This window comes from Pan paniscus, chromosome 14, assembly GCF_029289425.2.
Source record: "Pan paniscus chromosome 14, NHGRI_mPanPan1-v2.0_pri, whole genome shotgun sequence".
NCBI classification, from domain to species: Eukaryota; Metazoa; Chordata; class Mammalia; order Primates; family Hominidae; genus Pan; species Pan paniscus.
In genome coordinates, this window is record NC_073263.2 from 74,434,958 (window position 1) to 74,449,219 (window position 14,262).

The window sequence follows — 14,262 nt, forward strand, 5'->3', positions numbered from 1 at the left end:
TTTCATTTTTACAAGTTGGACTGTTGAGTCATGTGGTAAGTATATATTTAATTTTATAAGAACCTGCAAAACTGTTTCTAAAAAAACTACCATTTTGCATCCCCACTAGATGTATACGAGAGTTCTAGTTAATCTAATTCTTCACCAGCACTTGATATTGTCAACATTTTTTAAGCTATCCTAATATATGAGTAGTGGTATTTTATAGTAGTTTTAATTTGTATTTTCTTAATAATTGAAAATGTTGAGCATCCTTACTTCTGCTTATTTGCCATCCAAGTATCTTTGGTAAAATACAAATTCAAATCTTCTATTTTTAAATTGTTTGTTTTCCTACAGTTGAGCTTAAGAGTTCTTTTCTTTTTTTTTTTTTTTTAAACTTTTTTTTTTTTTATTGATCATTCTTGGGTGTTTCTCGCAGAGGGGGATTTGGCAGGGTCACAGGACAATAGTGGAGGGAAGGTCAGCAGATAAACAAGTGAACAAAGGTCTCTGGTTTTCCTAGGCAGAGGACCCTGCGGCCTTCCGCAGTGTTTGTGTCCCTGGGTACTTGAGATTAGGGAGTGGTGATGACTCTTAACGAGCATGCTGTCTTCAAGCATCTGTTTAACAAAGCACATCTTGCACCACCCTTAATCCATTCAACCCTGAGTGGACACAGCACATGTTTCAGAGAGCACAGGGTTGGGGGTAAGGTCACAGATCAACAGGATCCCAAGGCAGAAGAATTTTTCTTAGTACAGAACAAAATGAAAAGTCTCCCATGTCTACCTCTTTCCACACAGACACGGCAACCATCCGATTTCTCAATCTTTTCCCCACCTTTCCCCCCTTTCTATTCCACAAAACCGCCATTGTCATCATGGCCCGTTCTCAATGAGCTGTTGAGTACACCTCCCAGACAGGGTGGTGGCCCGGCAGAGGGGCTCCTCACTTCCCAGTAGGGGCAGCCGGGCAGAGGCGCCCCTCACCTCCCGGATGGGGCGGCTGGCTGGGCGGGGGGCTGACCCCCCACCTCCCTCCCGGACAGGGCGGCTGGCCGGGCAGAGGGGCTCCTCACTTCCCAGTAGGGGCGGCCGGGCAGAGGCGCCCCTCACCTCCCGGACGGGGCAGCTGGCCGGGCGGGGGGCTAACCCCCCCACCTCCCTCCCAGACGGGGCAGCTGGCCAGGCGGGGGGCTGACCCCCCCACCTCCCTCCCGGACGGGGCGGCTGGCCGGGCAGAGGGGCTCCTCACTTCCCAGTAGGGGCGGCCGGGCAGAGGCACCCCTCACCTCCCAGACCGGGCGGCTGGCTGGGCGGGGGGCTGACCCCCCCACCTCCCTCCTGGACGGGGCGGCTGGCCGGGCAGAGGGGCTCCTCTCTTCCCAGTAGGGGCGGCCGGGCAGAGGCGCCCCTCACCTCCCGGACGGGGCGGCTGGCCGGGCGGGGGGCTGACCCCCCCACCTCCCTCCCGGACGGGGCGGCTGGCCAGGCGGGGGGCTGACCCCCCCCACCTCCTTCCCGGCCAGGGCGGCTGGCCGGGTAGAGGGGCTCCTCACTTCCCAGTAGGGGCGGCCGGGCAGAGGCGCCCCTCACCTCCCGGATGGGGCGGCTGGCCGGGTGGGGGGCTGACTCCCCCACCTCCCTCCCGGATGGGGTGGCTGGCTGGGCGGGGGCTGACCCCCACCTCCCTCCCGGACGGGGTGGCTGCCGGGCGGAGACGCTCCTCACTTCCCAGACAGTGTGGCTGCCGGGCGGAGGGGCTCCTCACTTCTCAGACGGGGCGGTTGCCGGGCAGAGGGTCTCCTCACTTCTCAGACGGTGTGGCTGCCGGGCGGAGGGGCTCCTCACTTCTCAGATGGGGCGGTTGCCGGGCAGAGGGTCTCCTCACTTCTCAGACGGGGCGGCCGGGCAGAGACACTCCTCACATCCCAGACGGGGTGGCAGGGCAGAGGCGCTCCCCACATCTCAGATGATGGGCGGCCTGGCAGAGACGCTCCTCACTTCCTAGATGGGATGGTGGCCGAGCAGAGACGCTCCTCACTTTCCAGACTGGGCAGCCAGGCAGAGAGGCTCCTCACATCCCAGACGATGGGCGGCCAGGCAGAGACGCTCCTCACTTCCCAGACGGGGTGGCGGCCGGGCAGAGGCTGCAATCTCAGCACTTTCGGGGGCCAAGGCAGGCAGCTGGGAGGTGGAGGTTGTAGGGAGCCAAGATCACGCCACTGCACTCCAGCCTGGGCACCATTGAGCACTGAGTGAACGCGACTCCGTCTGCCATCCCGGCACCTCGGGAGGCCGAGGCTGGCGGATCACTGGTGGTTAGGAGCTGGAGACCAGCCTGGCCAACACAGCGAAACCCCGTCTCCACCAAAAAAATACGAAAACCAGTCAGGCGTGGCGGCGCGCGCCTGCAATCGCAGGCACTCGGCAGGCTGAGGCAGGAGAATCAGGCAGGGAGGTTGCGGTGAGCCGAGATGGCAGCAGTACAGTCCAGCTTTGGCTCGGCATCAGAGGGAGACCGTGGAAAGAGAGGGAGAGGGAGACCATGGGAGAGGGAGACGGAGACGGAGAGGGAGAGGGAGAGGGACCCATTATTGTTTCTGTTACATATTCTTTTAGAAAATGTATTTTAAGGAGAGAATAATTTTCATTTCAATTGAGAGACTAATTTTCATTTCAATAATTTTCATTTCAATTTTCATTTCATTTCAATTTCATTTCAATAATTTTCATTTCAATTGCTTTATTTTTACAATATACAATTATTGTGGATATTGAAAATGTGGTATAGAACAGTTCAGTTACTCCAGAGAGTTTCCTTATGGCCCTTCAGTCCTTCTTAACCGCTACTACTCAAGAGGCACCACTTTCTGATTTCTGTCACAATAGATTAGTTTTGCTTCTCTTAGACTAAAAATACTCTTTTGTCCAGGTTCTTTCATTCCACTTTGTTGTTGTATCAGTAGTTCATTCCTTATTGTTGCTGAGTATGAATATATTTTATTCACCTGTCAATGTTCATTTTGGTAGTTTCCAGTTTGTTACTATCATGAATAAAGCTGCCATATAATTTTTTGAAAGTGTGTGTTTTTATTTATCTTGGCTAAATACCTAGGAGTGGCATTGTTCATCATCGGGTAGATAAATGTTTTACTTTTAAAAAAGCTGCCAATGGTAACACCAAAGTGATTCTACCATTGTATACTCCCTAGTTTTTTTTTTCAAAATCTATATGTTCTAAAGTATGTGTTTTGGAAGGAGGATATCAGAGAGAATGATATATCTTTAATTTACCAATAGAAAATGATATTTATTTTAATAGCCTTGTTAAAAGGAAAATAACTGATGGGCCTTATGGTAAATATCATTACTTCATTAAACATTCTACACTTTCAATTGTTTGACTGCATAGAGAGTAAATAGTGGCTACTTTATTTTTTTAACTTTTCATTTTGAAATTATTTCAGAAAAGTTGCTAAAATGGTAAAATTTCTGCATACCGTTCACATACTAATAAACTTTTGAAATTAAGTTCAGTGGGTCTTTTAATTGTTAAATGAAGACCTGATTAATTTGAGGTATAAGCAATACATAAAACTAAAATTTGAGGCAAGTCTTCATATAATTAACCTATTGTAAAAATCTTTTAGAATGGCTCAAATTGTCATACTTCTGAATTCACATCAACTTTATAAACTTGGCCTATGGAAGAATTTTAATAAATGTTATATTGAAGAAGTCATTCCTATAATGTGGAAGTATGTCTTATTCTAAATATCATGCTATTGGGCTAGGCACTGGAAGGCTGAGGCAGGTGGATAACTTGAGGCTAGGAGTTTGAGACCAGGTTGGGCAACATGGTAAAACCCCATCTCTACTAAAAATGCAAAAATTAGTAGTGTGTGGTGATGCATGCCTGTGATCCCAGCTACTCAGAAGGCTGAGGCACGAGAGTCACTTGAACCCAGGAGGCAGAGATTGCAGTGAGCAGAGATCATGCCACAGCACTCCAGCCTGGGCGACAGAGCGAGACTCTGTCTCAAAAAAAATTTTTTTTAGTTTATCTAAAAAAAATAAAGATCATGGTGTAAAAGATCATGGTATGTAAATCAGCTCCTTTCATTAGAGTTCCTATAAAGCGTTTGTTTTATATTTTATTACGTGTAACGCTTCCACTTACAAAACTATATGATGTCCCCTAAAGATTCATTTGACTTTGTGTTGATGTCAGTTTTTAATGTGTAGTTTTAGGGATGTATATTTTTAGGGATGGCTCTAGAATAAGATTTATGGGCAAACTAATAAGGTTTAAAAGAAAACGTAAGGTATTACCTAGTAAATCAGAACTTACATTCATCACTTGATAGCTACTGTGTGGTTTTGTAAAGTTGGAGAGAATAATATATCTGATCATAAAATTGACCAATTTATATTTATCATAAGCTACACTCTTAACCTAAATCCTTCTTATCCTACTTGTACGTACATTTGCAACTGATGTTCATCCGAAGGCCATGCGATACTCTAATACCTAAAAGTATCTATTAAACAATAGAGGATTCAATTATTTAATGTTTGTGTAGCACTTAGAACAGTGCCTTCCTATGGTAACTACTATTATCATAGAATAATTTGTCCAATTTAGTGTTGTTGTGAAACTTTACTAACTGAATTTTGTTCTTCACAAGTTGATATCTTTCCAATGAATTTTTCACTAAAATTTTAGATAAACTGGAAGACCTCATTTTCAAACTGCCAGATAGGAGGAGGCTTATTTTTAATAATTCTTTGAAGTCATAGTAAAGCCTTGCTTATTCAGAGCCCAATTTTCAGCCAACCTTAAATATTTGTGATAGTTTTAAAATCAAGACAAGGAAAAAAAGGTGTTTCTAGACACCACTAAAAATAACCCTTGAGCAGCAAATAGAGCTAATGCTCAGGACTGTAAAGGACATTACAGAACCAGAGACTTATGAATAAATGAGTGAATGAATGAGAATAATATCTGGGAATGTAAAACTCAAAATAAGCTTAGGCTTTAACAAAATGCTTAAAATAGCTAAAGTTACTTATCTGTTTTTTAAGATATAATATCAATAAATGAAGGGAAAAGTATCCCTGGTTAGGATTGTAATGTTGATAAATGACATTTTTAAAAGTAGAATTCTAGATGTACCATCAGTTTAATTCTTTCTTAATTAATATATAAATTCAGTGCAGTTCATGTCAAAATTTTCAAATGACTTTGAAACTTGACAAACCAACACTAAAAATTCTTTTTCACAATTATTATGCCCATTCTTGTACATTTACTCTTCCATATAAATTTTTATAGTTATAGTTTTTACGTTATGCCTTCATGTGAAGTTCAATTTTGGGGTAGTGTACATAGAGAACTAATTTTATTTTTCATGAAAACGTCAGTTTCCTTAAGTTAAACTATGCATTTAATGTAAGCCAAATAGAATACCAAAAATATTTTTTTGAAACCAGACAAATAAGTTCTGTGGCTTATATGGAAAAATTAAGTAAGTGCATTTCTAAATAAGAACAATGAATTGTGACAGGTCACTAGGGTAGCCAGCTAAGGGGAAAAGAAAATTGAGATCCATACCTCATAACTTACACCAAGATAAATTTCATATGGATCAGAGATTTAAATGTAAAACCATTAAAAACCTAAGAAGCCATAGGAGAATGTTTTTATAATCTTGAATTACAAAAGGCCTTTGCAACTTAGGAGTTATAGAAGTAATAAATTGATAAACTTGATTCCCTACAAATGAAAAATGTTGGTGTGACATTACTGCCATAAGGAAAGTCAAAAAACAAATGCAAATGTAATCTTGGAAAAAATATTTGCAACGTCTGTCACAGTCATGTGACTGATTTTCCCTTCTCCAAATCAATGAGTCAACATTAAATTCATATTAAAATTATACCTATTTTCAGCTGGGCATGGTGGCTCATGCCTGTAATCCCAACACTTTGGGAGGCCGAGGTGGTTGGATCACCTGAGGTCAGGAGTTCAAAACCAGCCTGGCCAATATGGCAAAACCCTGTCTCTACTAAAAATGCAAAATATTAGCCTGGCATAGTGGCACATGCCTGTAATCCCAGCTACTTGGGAGGTGGAGGCAGGAGAATCGCTTGAACCTGGGAGGCAGAGGTTGCAGTGAGCCGAGATTGCACCATTGCACTCCAGCCTGGGCTACAAGAGTGAAACTCTGTCTCAAAACAAAAACAAAAACAAAAACAAACTATGCCTGTTTTCCACTAAAAACCAAAAGGTTGATAATACATTGTGTTTGCGTGGGTATGGAAAAACAGGCAATCTTAACATTAGTGGGATTTTAAATTGGTACAACTAATATGAAGAGTAATTCAATAATACCTATCAGAAGTACAAATGTACATTGCTTTTTTTGTGTGTGTGTGTGTATGTATGTATTATGTGAGATGGAGTCTCACTCTGTTGCCCAGTCTGGAGTGCAGTGGCACAATCTCTGCTCGCTGCAGCCTCTGCCTCCCGGGTTCAAGTGATTCTCGTGCTTCAGCCCCCTGAGTAGCTGGGATTACAGGCACGTGCCACCACACCCGGCTAATTTATGTATTTTTAGTAAAGATGGGGTTTTGCCATGTTGCCCAGTCTGGTCTCGAATTCATGACCTCAAGTAATCTGCCCGCCTCAGCCTCCCAAAGTGCTGGGATTACAGGCGTGAGCCACTACGCCCAGCCATACATTGCTCTTGATCAAGGAATTTTATTTCTAGTACGTTATCCTGCAGGTATACTTGCTAGGTTCAAAATGCTATATATACCACCTTATTTACTGTAGCATAGTTGACATTTAAGCAGTAGTTAAAAGAATTGTAATTCATGAATACACTTACAGAATACAACAATGTAGTTGTACAAAAGGAAGTAAGTGGCTCTTTATATCAGGACCAGGAAAAATCTATTAACATTTATTGCTTCTGGAGAAGGAAATTAGGTGTTGCATGGTTGGTGGACAGATAGAGATTTTGTACCTCATAAATATGTACCCTCTTTTGTACCTCATACATATTGAAACTTACAATGTGTTTTTTTCTTTTTTGTGTGTTTTTAATTAAATTTAAACAAAGAGTGATTATTAAGAATACTTATATACAAGTTTCAAATCATAGTTACTGAGAAACTTCAGAAATTATGTTTTTAATACTCCTGGTGAACAATGGGAGTGAATAAAGGGAGTCAACAAATACCATCTTGTTTTCATAAAAGGGAAGAAGGTAGTAGATTCTTGCAACTATTAAGGAACATATTAGTAGATTATATTACATATTTTGATAAATTATACTCTAATAATTTGATGCAATCTTACATAAACTTTAAGCAAATTACTTGACTTTTTTTAACTATAATGGATGTAAATACTTTGATAAACCTTTGCTTTTTTCATTGTCAGACGCGATGATTCTAACCATTTAGGATTGCTTTGAGCCTTAGATATATTTTAAGTGTATGGCAGAGATTATGCTCAGTAAGCAGCCACGCTTGCAATGGTTTTTAAGATTGCTACTGAAAGAAGCAAGTATCACCAAGAGTTAGGATGGGTTCTCTAAAAATAAAGAAGACTACATTTCAATTTTTAAGAGATATATTGCAGGGGTAAAGCATGGAAATGAGTTAGATAGGGAACAAGGGATTTGATAAGACTTTCCATGACATCCTTTTAAACAATATGGGGAAAATATGGGAGCAATTCAAGGCCAGGTAAATGGATTAATAACTACTGAAGGGCTTTATCCAAATGTTGTTAGAGAATTATTAATTAAAAAGTGGGTATATGGTACTCATCTATAATATCCTGCAGTACTGTATTTCTGCATTTTTGTCAGAGATTTCAGGAAAAATTAAAACCATATTTAACAGATTTGATATAAAACAATAACAAATTAATTGAATAATGAAGTAAGGTTCTAATAGATCTTTTCAGGCAGAAGTAATTAACTGAATGAATTTTAATAGGAATGAATGTAAGATCATGCAGTTGGGTCCAGAAAACCTATGGTTTATAGGTTTATAGGCTTAGATGTGAAATGTGAAAATGACCTGCATGGTTTCAATATGGAGATATTATCCTACAGTAATAGAAGTTATATGTAGAATGTGATCTGTAATTACCTTACCTATAGAATTATGCTGATAACTGGGCACCCAAGCTTTAAACTAAAAGGTCTTCAGAGGAATATGGCCATAACTGCAAAAAGATTCAAAAGTGCCCTATTAGTGCTAGGCTATAACTACCTACAAGTATTTTAAGCGTTCACATATGAAAAAGCTGGATTTCTTACTTGGCAAGACATAAAGTAGTAGAATTGGGACCACTGGGTAATCACTACAAGAAAGCGTAAAGATAGTAGGACTTTTCACAATGCCTTAGCATCTGATACATTCTCTATCAGTAGAAGTATTCAGGCATAAGCCAAATTCAGTAGAAATGTGCTTGTAAAGGTTGAAGCATCAAGTGGGTAGCTTGATGAGTTTAAAGCCCCCTTTCATCCTGATGTGACAACCGTGTAAAAGAGTTGACGCACTCATTAAATTACCATGCAAAAGAAATGGTGAACGCAAGCTAATTTTGAGGATATTATTTAAAAGATTTCTGTAGTTCGCTTTCCCTGTGTTTTTTTAGGGGTGTGTGTGTGTGTGTGTGTGTGTGTGTGTGTGTGACAGTAGAGAGACAGAGAATCTACTGAAGTTATTTTGAGTATAGAGTGCCTATGTTGCCTATGTGTTTAAACTCATATATTTTGGGAATATCGTATATATTTTGTATATAGTGAAGCTTAAGGAAAAATATTTTATTCTTCAGAGGTTAAATTTTTAATATTCAAATATGTGATTCTGGCTTCCTTTGTCACTTCCTATGTTTTAATCTTTATGTGGAATGTGATTTCCTTGAATCATGCTTAAGTAAAGCCTCTGGCATGCCTATACATAATTTTCTAGTCAGGTATAATTAGTCTCATCTTTTTCATTTATGTTAGAAGTTTTTATTTATCAAATGCCACATTTTTATGATTAAACAACCTGTGTTATAAAAAGAAATGTATGGAAACGGTGTGCCATTTTTCAAACGAGTGAAAATGGCTTTTTACTCAAAGACTTTTCTTTTCTACAAAGGAAAGGACTTTTCTCAGGCAAATAAAAGACTCATGTATGTCCCAATTCAAGCTCAACAATTTGATAAGTAACAAATACCTAGTTTTCATGAACATGAACAGTTATTATGTCGTATTCTGTTGCTTTGAATCCCTGCATGTACTCCTAAGATTCTTTCTTCCAAAAAGTGGAAATTTTAAAATTCAGTGTTTGTAGTAGAATAAATTGAATACACTGTTACATTTGTGGGCTACTACATAGAATACTATATTGGGATCTAAAATGTAAGGTTGCAATTCAAAATTAATTTTAATAGTGAACTTTTTTCAGTTATGGTTTGTTTTATTTAAAAAAATATATTCTATGCAAGGTACAGTGGCTCACACTTGTAATCCAGGCACTTTGGGAGGCCAAGGTGAGAGGATTACTTGAGCCCAGGAGTTTCAGACCAGCCTGGGCAACATAGTGAAACCTCATCTCTACAAAAAATGTAATAATTATTACATATAAGAATATATATTATGTACATATATTATGTATTTTAAAAGAATTTTCATTGCAAGTATTTTTAAATTAATATTGTTTGAAATTATGTTTTCAATCCCAACTTCTCTGGTAATGGTAGGATTTTTGTCCTCATTTTGTATTAGTACAAGGCCAAAATAAGAAGGCATGGGAAATCAGATAAGCAGAGTAAGTGATTTTTATGTCATATTGGGCTAGTTTAAAGCTTGATAAAGAAATCAGCTGTCCTAAATTTCCTTTCAGTGCTTTTTTTCATATTTCTGTATACTTTTATCTTTATATTTTAATCTGCTACTAGGCCAGAGTGCAGTGGCATGATCTCGGCTCACTGCAGCCTCCACCTCCCAGAGTTCAAGCAGTTCTCATGCTTCAGCCTACTGAGTCGCTGGGACTACAGGTGTGTGCCACCACACCCGGCTAATTTTTGTATTTTTAGTAGGTATGGGGTTTCGCCATGTTGGCCAGGCTGGCCTCAAACTCCTGACCTCAAGTGATCAGAAAAAACACAGCAATCTTTGAAGCCAAAAATATGGCAACAGAATAAGATGGTAGAAACTAATGAGAGAAACTATATATGAAAATGAGAGTATAGAAATAAAAAGGAATGGAAGAGAAATAGTATTTAGGGTCAGGGGAGTTCCAGAAAACCATGTTGGTAATTTGAGGCTGGAGGTTTCTAGAGCAGAAAAAAGAATAAAGTGATGAAAACAGTTAGAGAAAAAGTAATTGACAGGGAGGACAGACAGTATATATTCACCTTCAGTGTGCCAAGGAAAGAAAACAAAATGGACCCGGAAAAAAAACATTTAGAGATACAATAGAAGAAAACATTTTCTGAAATAAGGAATCTGCAATTTAGAAGAACTCATCACATTCTGGGTAGTGGGAAGAGGATGGGAAACAGCAATGTCGTAAATCTAAGTGAAGTTACAGAACATGAATGTTAAAGGAATAGAATTAGAAGTATCTTCGCAAAATAAGTAAGTCATTTACTAAGGAAAAAATAAATCTAAGCTGCATGCAGTGGCATGCCTATAGACCCAGGTACTTGGGAGGCTGAGGCAAGAGAATCACTAAAGTCCAGGAGTTGAGGACCAGCCTAGGCAACATAGTGGGATGCCCATCTCAAATAAATAAATTAATTAATTTGGTTGAGCTCAAGGTTTTCTTCCATAATAATACTTTATTTATTTAGCAATATTTATTAACCACCAAGCACCATTTTCAGGCACTGTGATTAAGGGTTTGACAAGATGAAAGGCTCTCTGTCTTAATGGAACTTGTATTTCTGTGATGTAAATCAGAAAATGTACAAATAACACAATAATTTTTAGAGAGTAGCAGTTATTTGAATATATGAAATCGAATATGATTCAGGGAGGTTTGCAGTCCGAAAGATGAGAAGGAATCAGTCATGTGAGGTCCCATGAAACATATTACCTATAAGGCCTTCCTGAAAAACCTACTGGAAATTGTAACTTCACCAAAGAAGGAAAGAATCAAAGAACTCATGGACTGAGATGTCAGGGTAAAGAAGAACTGGAAGTGAACACTTAGTGTAAACTGTAATCTTAATGACCTTTGTCATTTTGGTTACAAAAGATTGTAATCATAATTGTTAACAAGAAATTATAACATAAAAATAATAGAAGTAGAGGCGAAATAGCAGAAACTTGCAACTAAAATTAGGGAATTGATGGTAAGAGAAATAGTGTTTGTACATATATATAATGTTCTCAGATTTCATGAAAGAATCAATAGTTTTATGAAGAAATACATGTTTTAATATATAACTTAAAACTATAAATGGAACAGACTATATATTTTGCATACTACCAGAGGAGGGAAAAAGATCAATCACAGGCTATATAACAAAGGACAGACAGCAAAGCAAACACCAAAGAAGTAAAAAAACAGAGACCATAAATTAAGATGGAAGAAGGCTACACACATCTTTTCTAATAGCAATTGTAAATGTGACAAACACACCATGTATATAGGAAAAGAAATACAGTTTGGATTAAAAAATAAAATTTTTTCCACATTAATAAGTGACTCAGGGCCGGGGCGCGGTGGCTCATGCCTGTAATCCCAGCACTTTGGGAGGCCAAGGTGGGCGGATCACGAGGTCGGGAGATCGAGACCATCCTGGCTAACACGGTGAAACCCCATCTCTACTAAAAATGAAAAAAAAAAAAAAATTATCCAGGCGTGGTGGTGGGCACCTGTAGTCCCAGCTACTGAGGAGGCTGAGGCAGGAGAATGGCGTGAACCCAGGAAGCGGAGCTTGCAATGAGCAGAGATCTCGCCAATGCACTCCAGCCTGGGCGACAGAGTGAGACTCCGTCTCAAAAAAAAAAAAAAAAAAAAAGGGACTGAGGATTTTTAAAGATGGAAAAAAGACAAAATAATACAGAATTAAAACTATTCTGCAATAATTTATTACGGATTGTCTTAAAATAATTCAGAACCTTGAGAATCCCTCTGTAATGACACCATGTACACAATAAAGATATACTCAAAAATCTTTACGTGTGAGATTTCCAAGAGGGAAAGTGCTTATTTTCCCATTCTGGGTTCCATGCCCAGCCTAGGCAGCTCAACTGTTGCCAGAGGCAATGATCACATTTTAAAAACATGGTTTAGGGGTATGTATACTGTCTAGATAAAGTTCTAAATAAAAAGCATGCTGAACAGATAATTCAGTTAATTGCTTATTATGGTTCCTGCTTCAAAACACATTTGATGAAGCAAGGAAACTAAACTCAGAAAATATAAACAAGTTGGAATCATGTTAATTCATAAGCACTTATTAACTAAATCCTGCTTAAGGCCACATTAAAGTTACAATTACGGATATATATTTAAGTGTGTGACTCATAAATTAGCTTAAAAATCAGATTCATTCATCTTACAGACCTTGTTTGAGAGTGAGGAGGATGGGGTGTTCCATGGTCTTTTCTAAGTCTAGCCAGCTGCCTCCCAAATGTGTAATTCGGGGTTACACGTTGAGAGAGTAGACTGAATCAATACAAATATGTAAGTATTACTAGAAAAAGAACTCAAGTACATGTTCTTCCGATTATTCATCAATAGCATCAAAAGGAAATGATGTGGATGAAGGAAACATTATATGTGTGCACATTTTTTAGGATGTTTCTTAGAAATCTAGCGTCATAGTTGGTCATTATGCTTGTGAACTGAAAACCAGAGAAAGTAAGAGTGAGTTGTGTGTGTGCGCATGTGCGTGCATGTGTGTGTGTTCATACAGCTTTCTTTATAGGCCGCTGCTCTGTTGCCGTAGGGGGAAATTTTTATAGATTTACATTTGGTAAATATACCCACATCCAAAAAAAGATGTATGAAAAATTGGGATGCCAGCTAACTAAATCAACTCATAAAAACTAAAGTTAAGGGTAAGATTATTTTCCACGATTATTTTAAAATATGATGTTTACTGGAAGGAAAGTCCAGAGAATTACCACAGATGAAGTGTGAGTGTATTTCTCCCACTTGTAAATGAGCTCTTATTTCCTACAGTGTATATTCTGGTCCACAATGAGTCATTTTCAACATGTTTCAGTTTAACTTCTAATACATTTTTAAACTTGGCAGGCAAATTTAGATGAACATTACTTCCAGTTTTAGAGACTGCTTCTAAATTATACTTCAGTGTTGTAGTCATCATGAAAAGTTCTTTGAGTAAAAGGAAACAGGATTGATTGGAAATGTATGTTTTGGAGGAGCAAAAAACTGGTTACCATTTTTAAATTTTGTTACTACATAAACCCTGTTAACATTATCTTAAAAAGTTGTAGATGTGAGGTCCTTTTATGGATAGAAGATACTTTAGAGAAGAGAATATATGATGTATCCTAGATAATAATAAAGTTAATATTTATTAAACTTTTACTATGCCTAGCACTGTTCTATACGTATTAGCTATTTTAATGCCTGCATAATAGGCAGTAGTATGTTTTCTGTAAGCCATTCAGGCCGTGTTTCTATTAGAAAACATGAAGCCCGGCACAGTTGTGGCCGTATGACTAAAACTTCATGTTTGTAAAAACTAGCAATTTATATAGAGAATTTTACATAGTTGCCAGCTCTGAATAAGTATTTAATAATTACCTTGTATAAATTTATGCAATCCTGTGAATCTTCTGGCAAATTTCAGTGGCCAATCTATCTACTGTTATGTTTTAAATATGCTTGATTTTTGTTACTATAATTTTTACACTGTGTCTTATTATTTTTAACACTTTAAAAGTTCATAAAAATTTAGTTTGAAAAATGCTTCAAGATGATTGCAAGCATTGCATTCATTTTGCAAATGAGGAAACAAGTCTAAAGAGGTAATATGGCTTGTCCTCAGTTACACTGTTACTAGAAACGGAGCCATAATTACACATCTGTTCTCTTTGTTCCCATCCCAGTTCTTCTTTCTGCCACACCAGTATGTTATACTTAGTAAACAGTATATGAAGCATAATATGTGTGAAGTTGAACATCAGTAGGTATATTTTTGTTCTCAAATATACACATCAAAAACAACACAATTTAAAACTATACTGTATTAATTTCATAGGGTTGCAATGATAAA

General features: G+C 38.6%; 1 protein-coding gene across 3 annotated transcripts in view; it reads left to right on the forward strand.

Annotated features, from left to right (window-relative positions):
• PIBF1 (progesterone immunomodulatory binding factor 1) overlaps positions 1-14,262 on the forward strand; it is a 236,702-nt gene that overhangs the window by 73,061 nt on the left and 149,379 nt on the right. The window lies entirely within an intron of this gene.